At 34.0% G+C, this 16,171-nt stretch overlaps 1 non-coding gene across 1 annotated transcript; it reads right to left on the minus strand.

Moving 5' to 3' along the window:
- Window positions 1-13,256: 13,256 nt before the first annotated feature.
- LOC139879089 (small nucleolar RNA R71) lies at window positions 13,257-13,363 on the minus strand. The gene has a single exon (XR_011769940.1). It is a non-coding gene; the product is annotated as a small nucleolar RNA R71 (small nucleolar RNA).
- Between the last annotated feature and the right edge of the window lie 2,808 nt (window positions 13,364-16,171).

The raw sequence follows: 16,171 nt of genomic DNA on the forward strand, positions 1-16,171 counted from the left end.
GTAGGAAAACATCATTTTCAACCTTTTATCATGGAAAATGACATCTTTGTTATTATATATGATTCATGAAACATCTTTATATATTTTATACCCGTATTATACTCGTACTATACACAGCTTCTAGAAGTATTTACTATTGGTATATACCAATAGAAATCTTCAATTATTTGTGTAATATGTCATTAATGACATAATATATTTTAACTTATCTTAGATATTTTCACTAAAAACCAAATTTCTTATTTTAACTTTTAAGATTTTACTTTTAACTTTTAAGATTTACTTTTAATAAAAATACAAAATACTTTTTCTTATTTTAACTTTAAAGATTTTACTTTTAATAAAAATATAAACTACTTTTTCTAATTTTAACTTTTAAGATTCTACTTTTAATAAAAATACAAACTACTTTTTTCTTATTTTAACTTTTAAGATTTTACTTTTAACTTTTAAGATTTACTTTTAATAAAAATATAAACTACTTTTTCTAATTTTAACTTTTAAGATTTACTTTTAATAAAAATACAAACTACTTTTTCATATTTTAACTTTTAAGATTTTACTTTTAATAAAAATACAAACTACTTTTTCATATCTTAACTTTTAAGATTTTACTTTTAATAAAAATACAAACTACTTTTTCATATCTTAACTTTTAAGATTTTACTTTTAATAAAAATACAAACTACTTTTTCATATCTTAACTTTTAAGATTTTACTTTTAATAAAAATACAAACTACTTTTTCATATTTTAACTTTTAAGATTTTACTTTTAATAAAAATACAAACTACTTTTTCATATTTTAACTTTTAAGATTTTACTTTTAATAAAAATACAAACTACTTTTTCTTATTTTAACTTTTAAGATTTTACTTTTAATAAAAATACAAACTACTTTTTTTCTTATTTTAACTTTTAAGATTTACTTATTTTATTTTTTTTACCTAACATTTTCAACTATAAATACCACATACATTTCTCATTTCAAACTTACACCTTAATCTCTCATTTCTCTTTCAAAATACTCCTAACTTCATACTTGATCATCTCCAAGCATTTTATCCATCATTTAGCTTCAAAAACAACCCTTAATCATCATAAGAAAAACCACACAAGAAAACTTCAATAATTCTTTCAAAAAAAATACAAGTTTACTTCCAATCTTCAAACCAACTCCACCACTCTTTTGGTTCTAGGATTTTTCTCATCTCTTACAGTAACTTTGTCCAAGTAACTTGAGGTAATAACCTTATTCATAACCTTATTCAATTCATATTTATATAGCTATCTTATTTTGTGTTGTAAAATTTTAACAACAAGAACATAGTTTGAATGATTTCAAGCTTGTTCGCAAACAAACTTAATCCTTCTAACTTGACTTTTAAAATACTTCAACACATGTATTATGACAGTATGTCAAGCTAACATAAGGATATAAAACTTGTAAACACAAAGAACACCTTAAAACTGAACATACGCCGTCATAGATTATCGGGGGCTGTTTTGGGTTTGATTTTAAAAACCTATCCTAAACTTTGAATTAAAAGATTTCCTTTGGTGAAAAATGTTATTTTATATGGATATGAAATATATCCAAAACCCATGGTTAAACTCTAATTGGAAGTATGTTTTTCAAAAGAGTCATCAAGATGTCGTTCTTACGACGGATATGACTATCTTCTTGTATTTGACACATAAGCTGTATTTTCGACTATAAACATATTTTTTTCTGTTTAGATTAATAAATAACGGTTCGATACAAAACTATGGCAAGTTGAATCACTCAAAACGGATTTGTAACGAAGAAATTATGGGTAAAACAAAATTGGATATTTTTGTTTATTTTTAGCTACGATTTTGATTAATAAAAATGGACGCTAACCTTATCCTAGCTAACTTACCTTGTATCCTACATGTATTTATACATGTCTTGATCCCGAACTTATGGAAATACAATTTATAATGGTCGTGATTAAGTTCTACGACAATATATTATAGTCTTAATAAAGATCGTAAGGCACCATATATATATATGACTTGATCTTAATTGTTAAATAGATATTGACAAATATATAAATATATAATTAATTAGGTTCGTGAATCCGAGGCCAACCTTATGCATGTTCAGTGATGTTATATGTATTTTTACTACAAAATACAGTATGGTGAGTTATAGTCCCATTTTTTACTATCTAAATTATTTTGGGATGAGAATACATGCAAATTTATAAATGTTTTACAAAATAAGCACAAGTTCATGAAACTACATTCTACGATTGATTTGTTATACTGGATATCTGTACTTATTATTATTATGCTTGGTAATCTAAGAATTAGTGAAAAACACTAATTGACGCGAATCCTAAAGGTAGATCTACGGGCACCAACCACCCCCATTTTCGAATAGTGGAAATGCTTTAGTACTTCGAAGGGTCCTTGTCATACATTTGAATAGTGGAATGTATGATGCCAGATATCTTAAGCGCTCTATGTTAAGGTCGGTTACCAGGCGACTCATCGTATGAATGATTTTTGCAGTTGTAATGATCCTGCACATTTAATTAAATGAAATCTTGTGGCTTATTAAAATGATTGAAATGATATTTATGATAAACCTATGAACTCACCAACTTTATGTTGACATTTTAAAGCATGTTATTCTCAGGTACGAATTAAGTCTTCCGCTATGCATTAGCTCATATTAAGGATATTACTTGGGGCCATTTATGACATAATTCAGAAAGGCGTTGCATTCGAGTCATTGAAGTTCATTAGCGATTATTATTAAGTAAATGACAGATTAGATCATTTGGATATTATGAAATGTTAGGCGAACTTGTCAACTCTTGATGTAATGATAGATTGCCTTTTAAGTATAAATGCAACGTTTGTAAAATGTATCATATAGAGGTCAAGTACCTCGCGATGTTATCAACTATTGTAATTCGTTTGTAATCGATATGGACTTCGTCCGGATGGATTAGTTCGGGTTATCACAGTTGGCATCAGAGCTGGTCTGGTCGCGCCATGCTAGAGGCCGATCAATCTTAGAGGGGGTTCTCACAGTGTTACCTGTGACGAAGCATTGGCTCTTGCTCCTCGCGGTCCCTGTTAGGGTTGGCTGTACTGCCGAGAGGCGGGCTGTAAAATCAGTGTCTGAGATACGCTCAGTGGTCACTAAGGCGGTTAGCCGAGACGGCACTGGGTGGGATGCGTCCCCACTGTTCTTACATGTGGTATCAGAGCTGGTTTAATGCCGTTTATGAGCGGGTTAATCGTAGAGGGGGTTCTCACAGTGTTACCTGTGACGAAGCATTGGCTCTTGCCCCTCGCGGTCCCTATTAGGGTTGGCTGTACTGCCGAGAGGCGGGCTGTAAAATCAGTGTCTGAGATACGCTCAGTGGTCACTAAAGCGGTTAGCTGAGAAGGCACTGGGTGGGATGCGTCCCCACTGTTATCACAGTTGGTATCAGAGCGTTGGTCTTAGCGAACCAGGTCTGCATTAGTGTGTCTAACTGGTAAGTTGTTAGGATACATTAGTGAGTCTGGACTTCGACCGTGTCTGCATGTCAAAAAGTTTTGCTTATCATTGCTAGTCGGAAATCATCTGCTTATTATCCTTAGGAAATTGCCTGCTTATCATTTTTAAGTCTAGACACGTCTTACTGCATCTAGTGCATCGATAGTGTATAGACAAAATTCATATTCTAGCGTATCTGATAATTCATATTTTAGCACATCTGTAGACTTGCCTAACATATGCCGTAGCTTCCTCTGTAGTCTACGAAATCTTTAGTACAATATATATAGATATTCTGTGAAGATAGAATATCATCCTATATTCGAAAATCATTTCACATCAAAGATCCATTCCATTCATCGATTTTCCCCTTTAGCGAAGTACCTGAATCACTTACCGGCGAACCTGTTCGAAACACCATTTCCTCTCTCATCTCCAGAGTATCTCGACACGACTATATCACAAATTCAGATTCTAAACCTTATTCATTCGCCTGTTTTTATCAACAATCATCCCGGATAATAAGTCAGCGAGCTTTACACCCGAATTGTAGCTTTGAAAAAAAAAATGGTGCGAAACGTACTAGCTTCAACAACATCACCAGAACCAATAACATCACCATCATCAACGCCGACAGTACCCTTATCACCCCAAACCACAACCGCGTCGTAAACCTCAACATCACAATCTGTAATCTCGGGTATCAACATCACACGCCTCAATATCACCATCTATACTTCGAGTACGATTTTCGTTCTATATATCGATTATCTTCGCTTTACGTATCATTCTATCTTATTTATCTTCGTTCAACATGGCGATTAAGTAATCTCTAATACTTTAGAGATTATGTAATATAGTATTAATGATAAACCAAATGAGTTTAATATCTTATTGACTCATTAATTCTATGATTACATCTGAAGAAAACATATATGCAAGTATATTTTCATAAAGATTGTAATTAAAAATCCTTTCGTACAAACTGTTGATGATGAAAAATATTTTAACGGGTAGGTAGTTCCCGAGGAATATTTAGATTTCACATTAACAAGTTAAATTGTACATTCTTCGAATCTGATTCAACGGTCATCTATTATCCTATTTAAAATCACCGATATACGTATCCGTTCACCACAGAATAACCATTTCCGTTCAAATTTCATAATTGGATTTTGACCTATCATAATCCAACAAGTGGCATAATGAAGAAAACATTGGATATAATAAAAATTATTAGAAACAAACGAACTAATTAATTGAAATATTGTTAAGATTCCACGCTAACTGTTCCTAGCTAACTGTTCCCAGCTAACTGTTTAACATTTAATTTATCGCAATTTATATTCTCGCAATTTTATTTATTGTTATTAATTTCCGCACTTTACATACCGTCGGGACACATGTACAACAATACGTCGGATTAATTCTGAGACAACACGTTGTGCAATGGGTCATGATATATATTTATTTATTTTACGCACTATAAATAACGGGACATGTATGCAAGGTTTCGACTTATCATATCGACCCATCTATATATATATTTCGGAACAACCATAGACACTCTATATGTGAATGTGGGAGTTGGCTATACAGGGTTGGAGTTGATTCCAAAATATATATATGGTTTGAGTTGTGATCGACACTGAGACCGGTACACGGGTCACGATATGTATTATTTAATTCGAATATTATATATTAAATTTATATATGAAATTATTGGACCATTGGACAATCGGACTATTGGATTGCTAACTTTGGACAATTAAAATGAATTAAAATATTGATTATAACATATGAAACTAAACAATTCTTCAAGTTTGCCACTTGATTTCGTCTCATTTATACCTCGACAATTACAATCCGCATTCAAATCTTTCATGATTTTGAAAACACCTCGATCGGAAAGATGAACCAGCCGCACTTCATCTACGGAAGAAAAGATCATGCACCTGAAAAACTCTTGAACCCAAAGTCATAGTTTAACACGTACCGCGACAAATTCTTTAACATTTATTAGCAAAAACAACCTTACGATTCCTTTTCAAGGTGGCTGATTTTATCACAGCTCCAACAAGTTAACCTCAATTTCTCAGCAAGATTAGTCTTATCATAACCTCGATATATATACGTCGTCCTTTTCGCCGTCGTTACCGAGAACCTTTTATCATATTACCATCAGCGTTTAATCATCTAAAAAAAATACAATTCTCCTGAAACCATCTTGGTTTGATAACCAATGACCCAGATCCGATAACTTTGAAAATGCTGACGAAGCAGCATGTTGTAGATGGTCTTAATGACTAAAAGTTGATGATAAAAGAAGGAAGTGTTGGGAACGCTCGATAGAAAATTTGGTACTGAAAACCGGATTGAGCAAATCGTGAAGGAGACTCTGAAGAAGTTACAAGGACTAAACTTGTACATAAAAAAAAAAAATTATGACGATTCTGTAGCAAACACCTTGCTTCTGAATCTAAACCCTTACGGGTCAATCTTCATCATCATCCTTCGACATTAGAAATTCCAAGATATTATCATATCTTTCATTTATCCTCGATATTTCTGAAGATATTTTCACCACTATTTTTATCTGAAATCATTTATCTCTCTGTAATATCTGCGTTACAATATAAAGGAAACTGTGTTAGTTTCTAAATCCTTCGAGTTTAAAATAGGAATGTTCTGAAGCAGTGTTGGGAACTGATGCATGAATTAGTATAATATAATGAAACTTGATCAACTTCATTATATTACAGTAAGTCATGTTGAGTTTCTAAAGGAATGTGATGATTCACAGTACCATCATCATGTGCCATGTTACACGACTCTTACATTCTATCCAATCTATTAAGAACATATCATCTTGATAGTTCTATATTTCCAGGACATTCTTGTAATCTGATAAATCGAAAATCGTGCCGTTACCATTTCTTTCTTAAAGCATTAGCTATGTTCATTTCGAATTTTATACCTATAAATTTCGGATCATTGCTCGCTTGACTCGAGGACGGGAAGAGGAAAACGAAGGAGTGAATTTATAGTGAAATATCCAACAAAGAAATCGAAACAGATTGCCGCATTAAATCAAAGAAGATTTTGATCGCCGAAGAATCAAATTTTATTACGTAAGATTTTATTTAAATTTCGCGAACTCCGAAAATAACCACGTCATCAGTTAACACAATTCCATATTTACTTATTTCACTCTTTTGTGATAGCTTCACTCGTACGCTTCACAAGATCGAATCGTTTTATCTATATCTCTCAATAATGATAAAACTCCATTTTTACCTCATACTCGTCATGAAAACATTCCTATTGTTATCCACGACGACCTCTAACAAATTTCGGGGACGAAATTTTTTTAACGGGTGGGTACTGTAACGACCCGGAAATTTCCGACCAAATTTAAACCTTAAACTCTATATGTTTCCGACACGATAAGCAAAAACCTTAATGTTGAGTCTAGAAAGTTTGAAATCTATATTCGGATAATTAGTTACCCTTTTACCAAGCCTGACGATTCACGAACGTCATAACTTGTATTAATTATATACCTATGTATATATACGGATATATATGGATTTTATCTATCTTGAATATATGATAATTAAGTATCTCATTAAATATATTAACAATGGATTATATACATTAAATGAGACTACTAACTTAAGGACTTCGAAACGATATATATATATATATATAAAGCTTAACGACGTTATAACTTCTAAGTTAAAATAAATATATATGTATTGTATTAAGATATATTTACTATTGGAATATACTAGTAGGAAAACATCATTTTCAACCTTTTATCATGGAAAATGACATCTTTGTTATTATATATGATTCATGAAACATCTTTATATATTTTATACCCGTATTATACTCGTACTATACACAGCTTCTAGAAGTATTTACTATTGGTATATACCAATAGAAATCTTCAATTATTTGTGTAATATGTCATTAATGACATAATATATTTTAACTTATCTTAGATATTTTCACTAAAAACCAAATTTCTTATTTTAACTTTTAAGATTTTACTTTTAACTTTTAAGATTTACTTTTAATAAAAATACAAAATACTTTTTCTTATTTTAACTTTAAAGATTTTACTTTTAATAAAAATATAAACTACTTTTTCTAATTTTAACTTTTAAGATTCTACTTTTAATAAAAATACAAACTACTTTTTTCTTATTTTAACTTTTAAGATTTTACTTTTAACTTTTAAGATTTACTTTTAATAAAAATATAAACTACTTTTTCTAATTTTAACTTTTAAGATTTACTTTTAATAAAAATACAAACTACTTTTTCATATTTTAACTTTTAAGATTTTACTTTTAATAAAAATACAAACTACTTTTTCATATCTTAACTTTTAAGATTTTACTTTTAATAAAAATACAAACTACTTTTTCATATCTTAACTTTTAAGATTTTACTTTTAATAAAAATACAAACTACTTTTTCATATCTTAACTTTTAAGATTTTACTTTTAATAAAAATACAAACTACTTTTTCATATTTTAACTTTTAAGATTTTACTTTTAATAAAAATACAAACTACTTTTTCATATTTTAACTTTTAAGATTTTACTTTTAATAAAAATACAAACTACTTTTTCTTATTTTAACTTTTAAGATTTTACTTTTAATAAAAATACAAACTACTTTTTTTCTTATTTTAACTTTTAAGATTTACTTATTTTATTTTTTTTACCTAACATTTTCAACTATAAATACCACATACATTTCTCATTTCAAACTTACACCTTAATCTCTCATTTCTCTTTCAAAATACTCCTAACTTCATACTTGATCATCTCCAAGCATTTTATCCATCATTTAGCTTCAAAAACAACCCTTAATCATCATAAGAAAAACCACACAAGAAAACTTCAATAATTCTTTCAAAAAAAATACAAGTTTACTTCCAATCTTCAAACCAACTCCACCACTCTTTTGGTTCTAGGATTTTTCTCATCTCTTACAGTAACTTTGTCCAAGTAACTTGAGGTAATAACCTTATTCATAACCTTATTCAATTCATATTTATATAGCTATCTTATTTTGTGTTGTAAAATTTTAACAACAAGAACATAGTTTGAATGATTTCAAGCTTGTTCGCAAACAAACTTAATCCTTCTAACTTGACTTTTAAAATACTTCAACACATGTATTATGACAGTATGTCAAGCTAACATAAGGATATAAAACTTGTAAACACAAAGAACACCTTAAAACTGAACATACGCCGTCATAGATTATCGGGGGCTGTTTTGGGTTTGATTTTAAAAACCTATCCTAAACTTTGAATTAAAAGATTTCCTTTGGTGAAAAATGTTATTTTATATGGATATGAAATATATCCAAAACCCATGGTTAAACTCTAATTGGAAGTATGTTTTTCAAAAGAGTCATCAAGATGTCGTTCTTACGACGGATATGACTATCTTCTTGTATTTGACACATAAGCTGTATTTTCGACTATAAACATATTTTTTTCTGTTTAGATTAATAAATAACGGTTCGATACAAAACTATGGCAAGTTGAATCACTCAAAACGGATTTGTAACGAAGAAATTATGGGTAAAACAAAATTGGATATTTTTGTTTATTTTTAGCTACGATTTTGATTAATAAAAATGGACGCTAACCTTATCCTAGCTAACTTACCTTGTATCCTACATGTATTTATACATGTCTTGATCCCGAACTTATGGAAATACAATTTATAATGGTCGTGATTAAGTTCTACGACAATATATTATAGTCTTAATAAAGATCGTAAGGCACCATATATATATATGACTTGATCTTAATTGTTAAATAGATATTGACAAATATATAAATATATAATTAATTAGGTTCGTGAATCCGAGGCCAACCTTATGCATGTTCAGTGATGTTATATGTATTTTTACTACAAAATACAGTATGGTGAGTTATAGTCCCATTTTTTACTATCTAAATTATTTTGGGATGAGAATACATGCAAATTTATAAATGTTTTACAAAATAAGCACAAGTTCATGAAACTACATTCTACGATTGATTTGTTATACTGGATATCTGTACTTATTATTATTATGCTTGGTAATCTAAGAATTAGTGAAAAACACTAATTGACGCGAATCCTAAAGGTAGATCTACGGGCACCAACCACCCCCATTTTCGAATAGTGGAAATGCTTTAGTACTTCGAAGGGTCCTTGTCATACATTTGAATAGTGGAATGTATGATGCCAGATATCTTAAGCGCTCTATGTTAAGGTCGGTTACCAGGCGACTCATCGTATGAATGATTTTTGCAGTTGTAATGATCCTGCACATTTAATTAAATGAAATCTTGTGGCTTATTAAAATGATTGAAATGATATTTATGATAAACCTATGAACTCACCAACTTTATGTTGACATTTTAAAGCATGTTATTCTCAGGTACGAATTAAGTCTTCCGCTATGCATTAGCTCATATTAAGGATATTACTTGGGGCCATTTATGACATAATTCAGAAAGACATTGCATTCGAGTCATTGAAGTTCATTAGCGATTATTATTAAGTAAATGACAGATTAGATCATTTGGATATTATGAAATGTTAGGCGAACTTGTCAACTCTTGATGTAATGATAGATTGCCTTTTAAGTATAAATGCAACGTTTGTAAAATGTATCATATAGAGGTCAAGTACCTCGCGATGTTATCAACTATTGTAATTCGTTTGTAATCGATATGGACTTCGTCCGGATGGATTAGTTCGGGTTATCACATATATGGATAGGTTCGTGATATCAATCGGAGACCAAGTCGAAATTATATATCTTCAAGGCAAAAGTGAGTATATAGTCCCACTTTTAAACTCTAAGTATTTCGGGATGAGAATACATGTATTTTATGTTTTACGTTATGGACACAAGTAACTGAAAAATATATTCTACGTTGAGTTGTACCACTGGAATACTTCCCTGTAGTTTGGTAACTGTTATTTACAGCGGTATTGTAAACGCGAATCCTGTTGATAGATCTATCGGGCCGGACAACCCTAACCGGACTGGACGACCAGTATTCAACGGTTGCACAGTACTTCGTTTCGTAACTACACCTTGGTACGGTGTAGTAAGATTTCATAATAAAGGGAATATGCGACGTGATTAAATGTTAAGTATGGTTACCAAGTGCTCAACCACTTAGAATATTTTTATTGAAATGTTTACATTTGAAATCTTGTGGTCTATATTTATATTGCTGCCGGCATTAAACCTATATCTCACCAACTTTATGTTGACGTTTTAAACATGTCTATTCTCAGGTGATAACTAAAAGCTTCCGCTGCAACATGTTGAATTTAAGTAGGATCTTGCGTACTCATATTTGTGTCAAAAATAAAACTGCATATCCAAGGATTTGTATTGTAAAATATGCTAGAAATCGTGTTGTTATCATCATATGTAAAATTTGTAAGTCTAAGATTATCGCTAAACGATAATCATCGTTATTTTGTCCAAAGCTTGTATTAAAATAAGAATTATGGCTTGTAATGTAAAATATATGCAGTTGTTCTTTTAAAAATGTCGCATATAGAGGTCAATACCTCGCAATGAAATCATACGTTATCTAACACGTTCTTATGGTTAAGGACGGGTTATGACAATATGTGTCACCCCTTGGTAAGAGAAGTCTCTCGGATACAACGTAAGATCGACTGAGGCACACCGGTTGTAGTAAGTCTATCAAGCTTTGGATTCCGACTGAGGACTCTTTCGTAGTGAAACATCTGACTAGACCCCTAGTACATTGTCGGTCCCAGACCATGCTAGTGTAGTCACCAAGCATATAGACTTCGTACGTGCACGCTGAAGCACAGCGGTTGTTGTAAGCTGCACCTTTGCTAAGTAAGGCCATGAAACACGGTCAGTGTTGACTAGTACACTGCACCATAACGCGGTCTCAAGCATTGCACCCCGCTTGAGGGATTATTAGTTAATTAAGGAACTGTTTGTTTAGACGCATAAAGGATTGGACTGTTAGGATAACCGAACGTGTTCATGGAAGTCATCTTGACTTGGCCATGGTGTTCTTTATGGTTGAACTCTTTTTAAGGGCCTAACTATCTTTACCAATCAGTAACGAAAGCATTGAAACAGATCACGTCTCTAGGATATGGTAAACTAAGTATTCTATTACGCTTAAGAAAGTTTAGACCATTTTGAAATGTTAATACGTCACCCAACCGAGTCGCTCAATTGGATGAGCCGTCTGAACGTGTATGCCTGTAGTCAGACTGCATGGGCGTCGGGGGTAAGGGACGTTGCTGTCTATTTAGAATCTTCAAGCCTAACGCAGTACCCAGTGACATGTCTTATGACAGGGGCGTTTAGGACCAGTGTAATGAATACAAGGCCTCTGCCTATTCATGAGCCAGCATTCCATAATCTCGGCAGAATAACTCATGAAGTCATAGTATGCATTTACATTAACCTTATCTGAATTACAAATTTTATCGCATTTATTTTATTTGTCTTATAAATTAGAAAATCCCAAAATAAATATTCACTAATCCCTAACTATCTTAGGCTACAATATAGGCTCGATGTTACTGATATCTCAAAAATACGACCCTAGGTCATACTTCCTTTACTTATAAGGAGTAGTAAGATTTAGGCCCCGCTAAATATAAATTTAAAACAAGTACCCTCTCCCACGAGTGGCTGATCCTGGCGAGCCGCGGCCTGACGACACAGCGCAAATAAAATCGTCCGTTTCGGCCATATCACGAGAGCTAACTAGTTTTTGGCGCCGCTGCCGGGGAACTGGTATCATGCAATACTGCTTTCAAATCAAACTTATTCACAAGCATTTAGTGGTGTCTAAGAAAGACAATTATACGCGGACTTGGTTATTGAATTTTTCGAACAGTCGCCAATTATATTGGGACCAAAAGGATCCTGCCACTCCGTAGTCGGCCTGGCCACTTGGTTTGTTGAATAGTTTATGCGGAGCTTTGTTATCGAAATACCAGGAAATCAGTAGCCAGAACCAAAAACATATTCCACCGTAGGATAGTTAGTTAATTAGATTAGATTACTTTAGATTACCTTAGGTTAGATTACCTTAAATTAACTTAGGTTACGATTAGAGTAATTTAGATTACCTTAGAATTAAATTAGATTAGTTTAGCTTATTATAATGTAGCTTTTTTGAGAAAAATTAAAAACAAAAAGGCATACCCAGTGTATGACCCAAACCCGATCTAGACCAGGGTCGTTGTTATTCGTACCTGATCCAGACGCAATAATCTCTAAAGCACGAAAGGAAGCACGAATCAGAAACCAAATGGCGTTACGCGTTACTTTAGCAGAAAATACCAAACCCTCGATTGAAGGTCGTGGAGGACCGATCAGATTTCCAGAGATTCAAGGACACTCGTTCGAGTTAAAACATCAAATCATTCAGCTCATTCAAAATAGCTGTCAGTTTCATGGATTACCGAATGACGATCAAAATTCTCACCTTGATAAATTCATATCTCTTTCGAACTCCTACAAACAGCCAGGGATAGGAAAAGATATAGTCCGGCTATACTTGTTCCCCTATTCTCTCACTCATCATGCTCAAACTTGGTTTGAAGGACTGGAAAAAGATTCCATCACGTCATGGACGGAGATGGCTACTAAATTCCTAACCAAATATTTCCCTCCTTCTAAACAAACCAAGCTAAAGAATGACATCATTAACTTCAAACAGAGTTATGATGAATCTTTTTACACTGCATGGGAGCGTTTTAAAACCCTGCTGAAGAAGTGCCCTAATCACCAGTTAGAACGGTCAGCCCAAATCTGTACCTTCTACAATGGTCTTACGGTAAATCATAAGACGACGATCGATGCAGCAGCTCAAGGGAATCTGATGAACCAAACCGCAGATGAAGCATGGGAATTGCTCGAGAATATGACGATGCATCATCATGACTGGAACTGGAACATTGGTGAAACAACTTCATCATCTGCCCCGCTCTCCGCACTTAACAATCAAATGGAGGCCATCAAATACCTCACGGATAAGATGGAATCTCTTGCCAAACAACTCAGAGAATTGAAGACGCAGCCGCAGCAGGTTAACTAAGCTCAAGCTTGTGTAGATTGTACCAACCCGCAACCCACTGAAGAATATCAAGTTGAGTACGAGAATCCTGACGGTTCAGTCTGTTACGTTCAATACCCAGCTCGTCCACCAAATCCCGGATTCAATCAACCACCAAGGGTTAATCAATTTCAGCGAAGCAATCAACCTTTCCTCTATCGATATCCACCTTATCCAGCCCAACAATCTCAATTGACCTACGATCAACAACTTCCACTCACTGGTCCCACAGTTGAGGAAAATTCCCCTACCACCCAAATTACAAAAGCAGCTAACCCTACTCTCGGAGCTGATCATCAGTTAACTCAGTTCATTTAAGGACAACAACAGCTAAATCAGAGAACTGCAGCCAGACAAGATCAGACGGAGATACTAATGAGAAATCAATTGGCACTGCTCAAAAGTTTGGAAACGCAACTCGGACAGTTATCACAACGCCTTGAAACCCGGGAAGATTGCCAAGTAATACTATCCAAAACCCCCACGTAGAAGAAGCAAAGCAAATGGATTCTGTAATCCCAGAGGAAGAATCAAGGAGAAGATCAGCTAAGCTCAAGAACAAATCAACATATACTCAGAAGCTGACTCCTGAAACTCCAGTTCGCGTACCTTATCCTGGAAGGCTACAAGGAGAACCATCTAAGCTTGATTCTTTCAAACTTGACGGGAGATTCCTGGACACCATGTCCAAAGTTCCTAAACAAAAGAGATACATCCGAAGGCTTCTCTCTACAAAGGAGAGGATACCAGACTGTAACAAAATTTGACTGAGTGAAGAATTCTCTGCATTACTCAGAAACTCTCTACCACCTAAGCTAGGAGATACAGGTCGATTCGTATTCCCGTGTTCAATCTACCAATCTGGAACCATTCATGCGCTAGCAGATTTAGGAGCAAGTATCAACCTAATCCCCTACTCTCTCTACAAGAGATTAGAGTTAGGAGACTTGTCACCAGCCAAAATGACAATCCAACTTGCCGATCATACAATTCGATATCTTAAGGGCATAGTGGAGAACGTCTTGGTGAAAGTCGACAAATTCTTGTATCCTACGGATTTCGTAGTAATGGATATTAAGGAAGACCTACACACCCCAGTAGTGTTAGGAAGACCTTTCATGAATACGGTTTGGACTGTCATTGATGTGTACAATCAAACCATGATCTTACGATCACACGGGGAGAGCGTTACCTTCAAAATTGACCGACCAACCGATCTTTCTGGACAGGCAGAGATGTTTGCTATTTCCACAAGACGGATCACTTCCAACGATGAGTTATTACCACCAGCCGATGATATCGAGATGGGTGTCAAATCACAGCCTGTAGACGACCCAGCAATGGAAGAAGAGGATCCCAGCGAAGAAATAGAGGAAGATGAGGAATCTAAAGAGGAAGAGGAAATGGAAGACGTAAAAGAAACTGCGACAACACCCGTTCCAAGCACTGAGCGTCATGAAGAAATAATGAGGCTTGAGATGGCAGATCACAGTTTAATCATTCGCTTCAAGAAGAAGACCAACAAGGCTGAGGTTAAGGATATAGAAATTGATCATGTAAGTATCAAAGTGGAGAATCAGAATACTGAAGAAACCCGTCCATCAGACGCATCCTCAGAGGAGCAAGATACTGATGATTACGAGGAAGAGCATCATGAAGACATTCTGACTAACTCACACTCTCCAACCGAACCAGATCAAGGGGAGCCGGACTCTTCTTCAGATCGAATTCCGGTTATATCCACACATGCAGACATGATCAACTTCATCAATGATACCGATGATTTTGAAGACATTCTCGAAGCCATCCGAAAGTCAACCATTGATTTTTCGCTACGCTTAACAGAATGAATCATGGCTATCAGAGAAGAGCACCACCTCTATCTCCGAAGAGGGGACAATGATGTTGAAATTCTAGAAGAACACATTCAAGACTTTTGTTGAGTCCCCAAAATAATTAAGGATTTAATTATGACAAAACAGTATTTATTTGCACTAAAATATTATGTGCAGCCAGCACAAGTTTGTTTATGTATAGTCAGCTAATATAGCTGTGTCGAGTGTTTTGTATGCTGCCTAGTCTACCAGCACAAGGTATATTGTATTCTTCGAATCAGCACAGGATGTGCACTCAGCAAATCAAGAATATCAAGTGACTCAGCATATGAAGAACCAGTAAGTCTGGATAACAGCATACAACACAAGACAGCCATGCTCCATTACAAGCATGGTAGTTTCCTTGAGTGGTCTACATCAGATGTACTATTCAACAGAAGTCGAAGACAAAGTTGAACAGAAAAGGACACGCGTCGGCGGCTGACAAGTGACCTTACAAGACCACATGGGAATGCAGAAGTTTAACCTATGTGCAGACATGGGTTATTCGTTGTCAATGCCTAGGGAACACAACATTCTATTTGTTTAAACAAATAGTGGTGCCAAACCGAATTGGGGTGTTCCTGCAAATAGCTACTAAAGAGGAAAGAA

This window comes from Rutidosis leptorrhynchoides, chromosome 11 (genome assembly GCF_046630445.1).
Source record: "Rutidosis leptorrhynchoides isolate AG116_Rl617_1_P2 chromosome 11, CSIRO_AGI_Rlap_v1, whole genome shotgun sequence".
Lineage (NCBI taxonomy): Eukaryota > Viridiplantae > Streptophyta > Magnoliopsida > Asterales > Asteraceae > Rutidosis > Rutidosis leptorrhynchoides.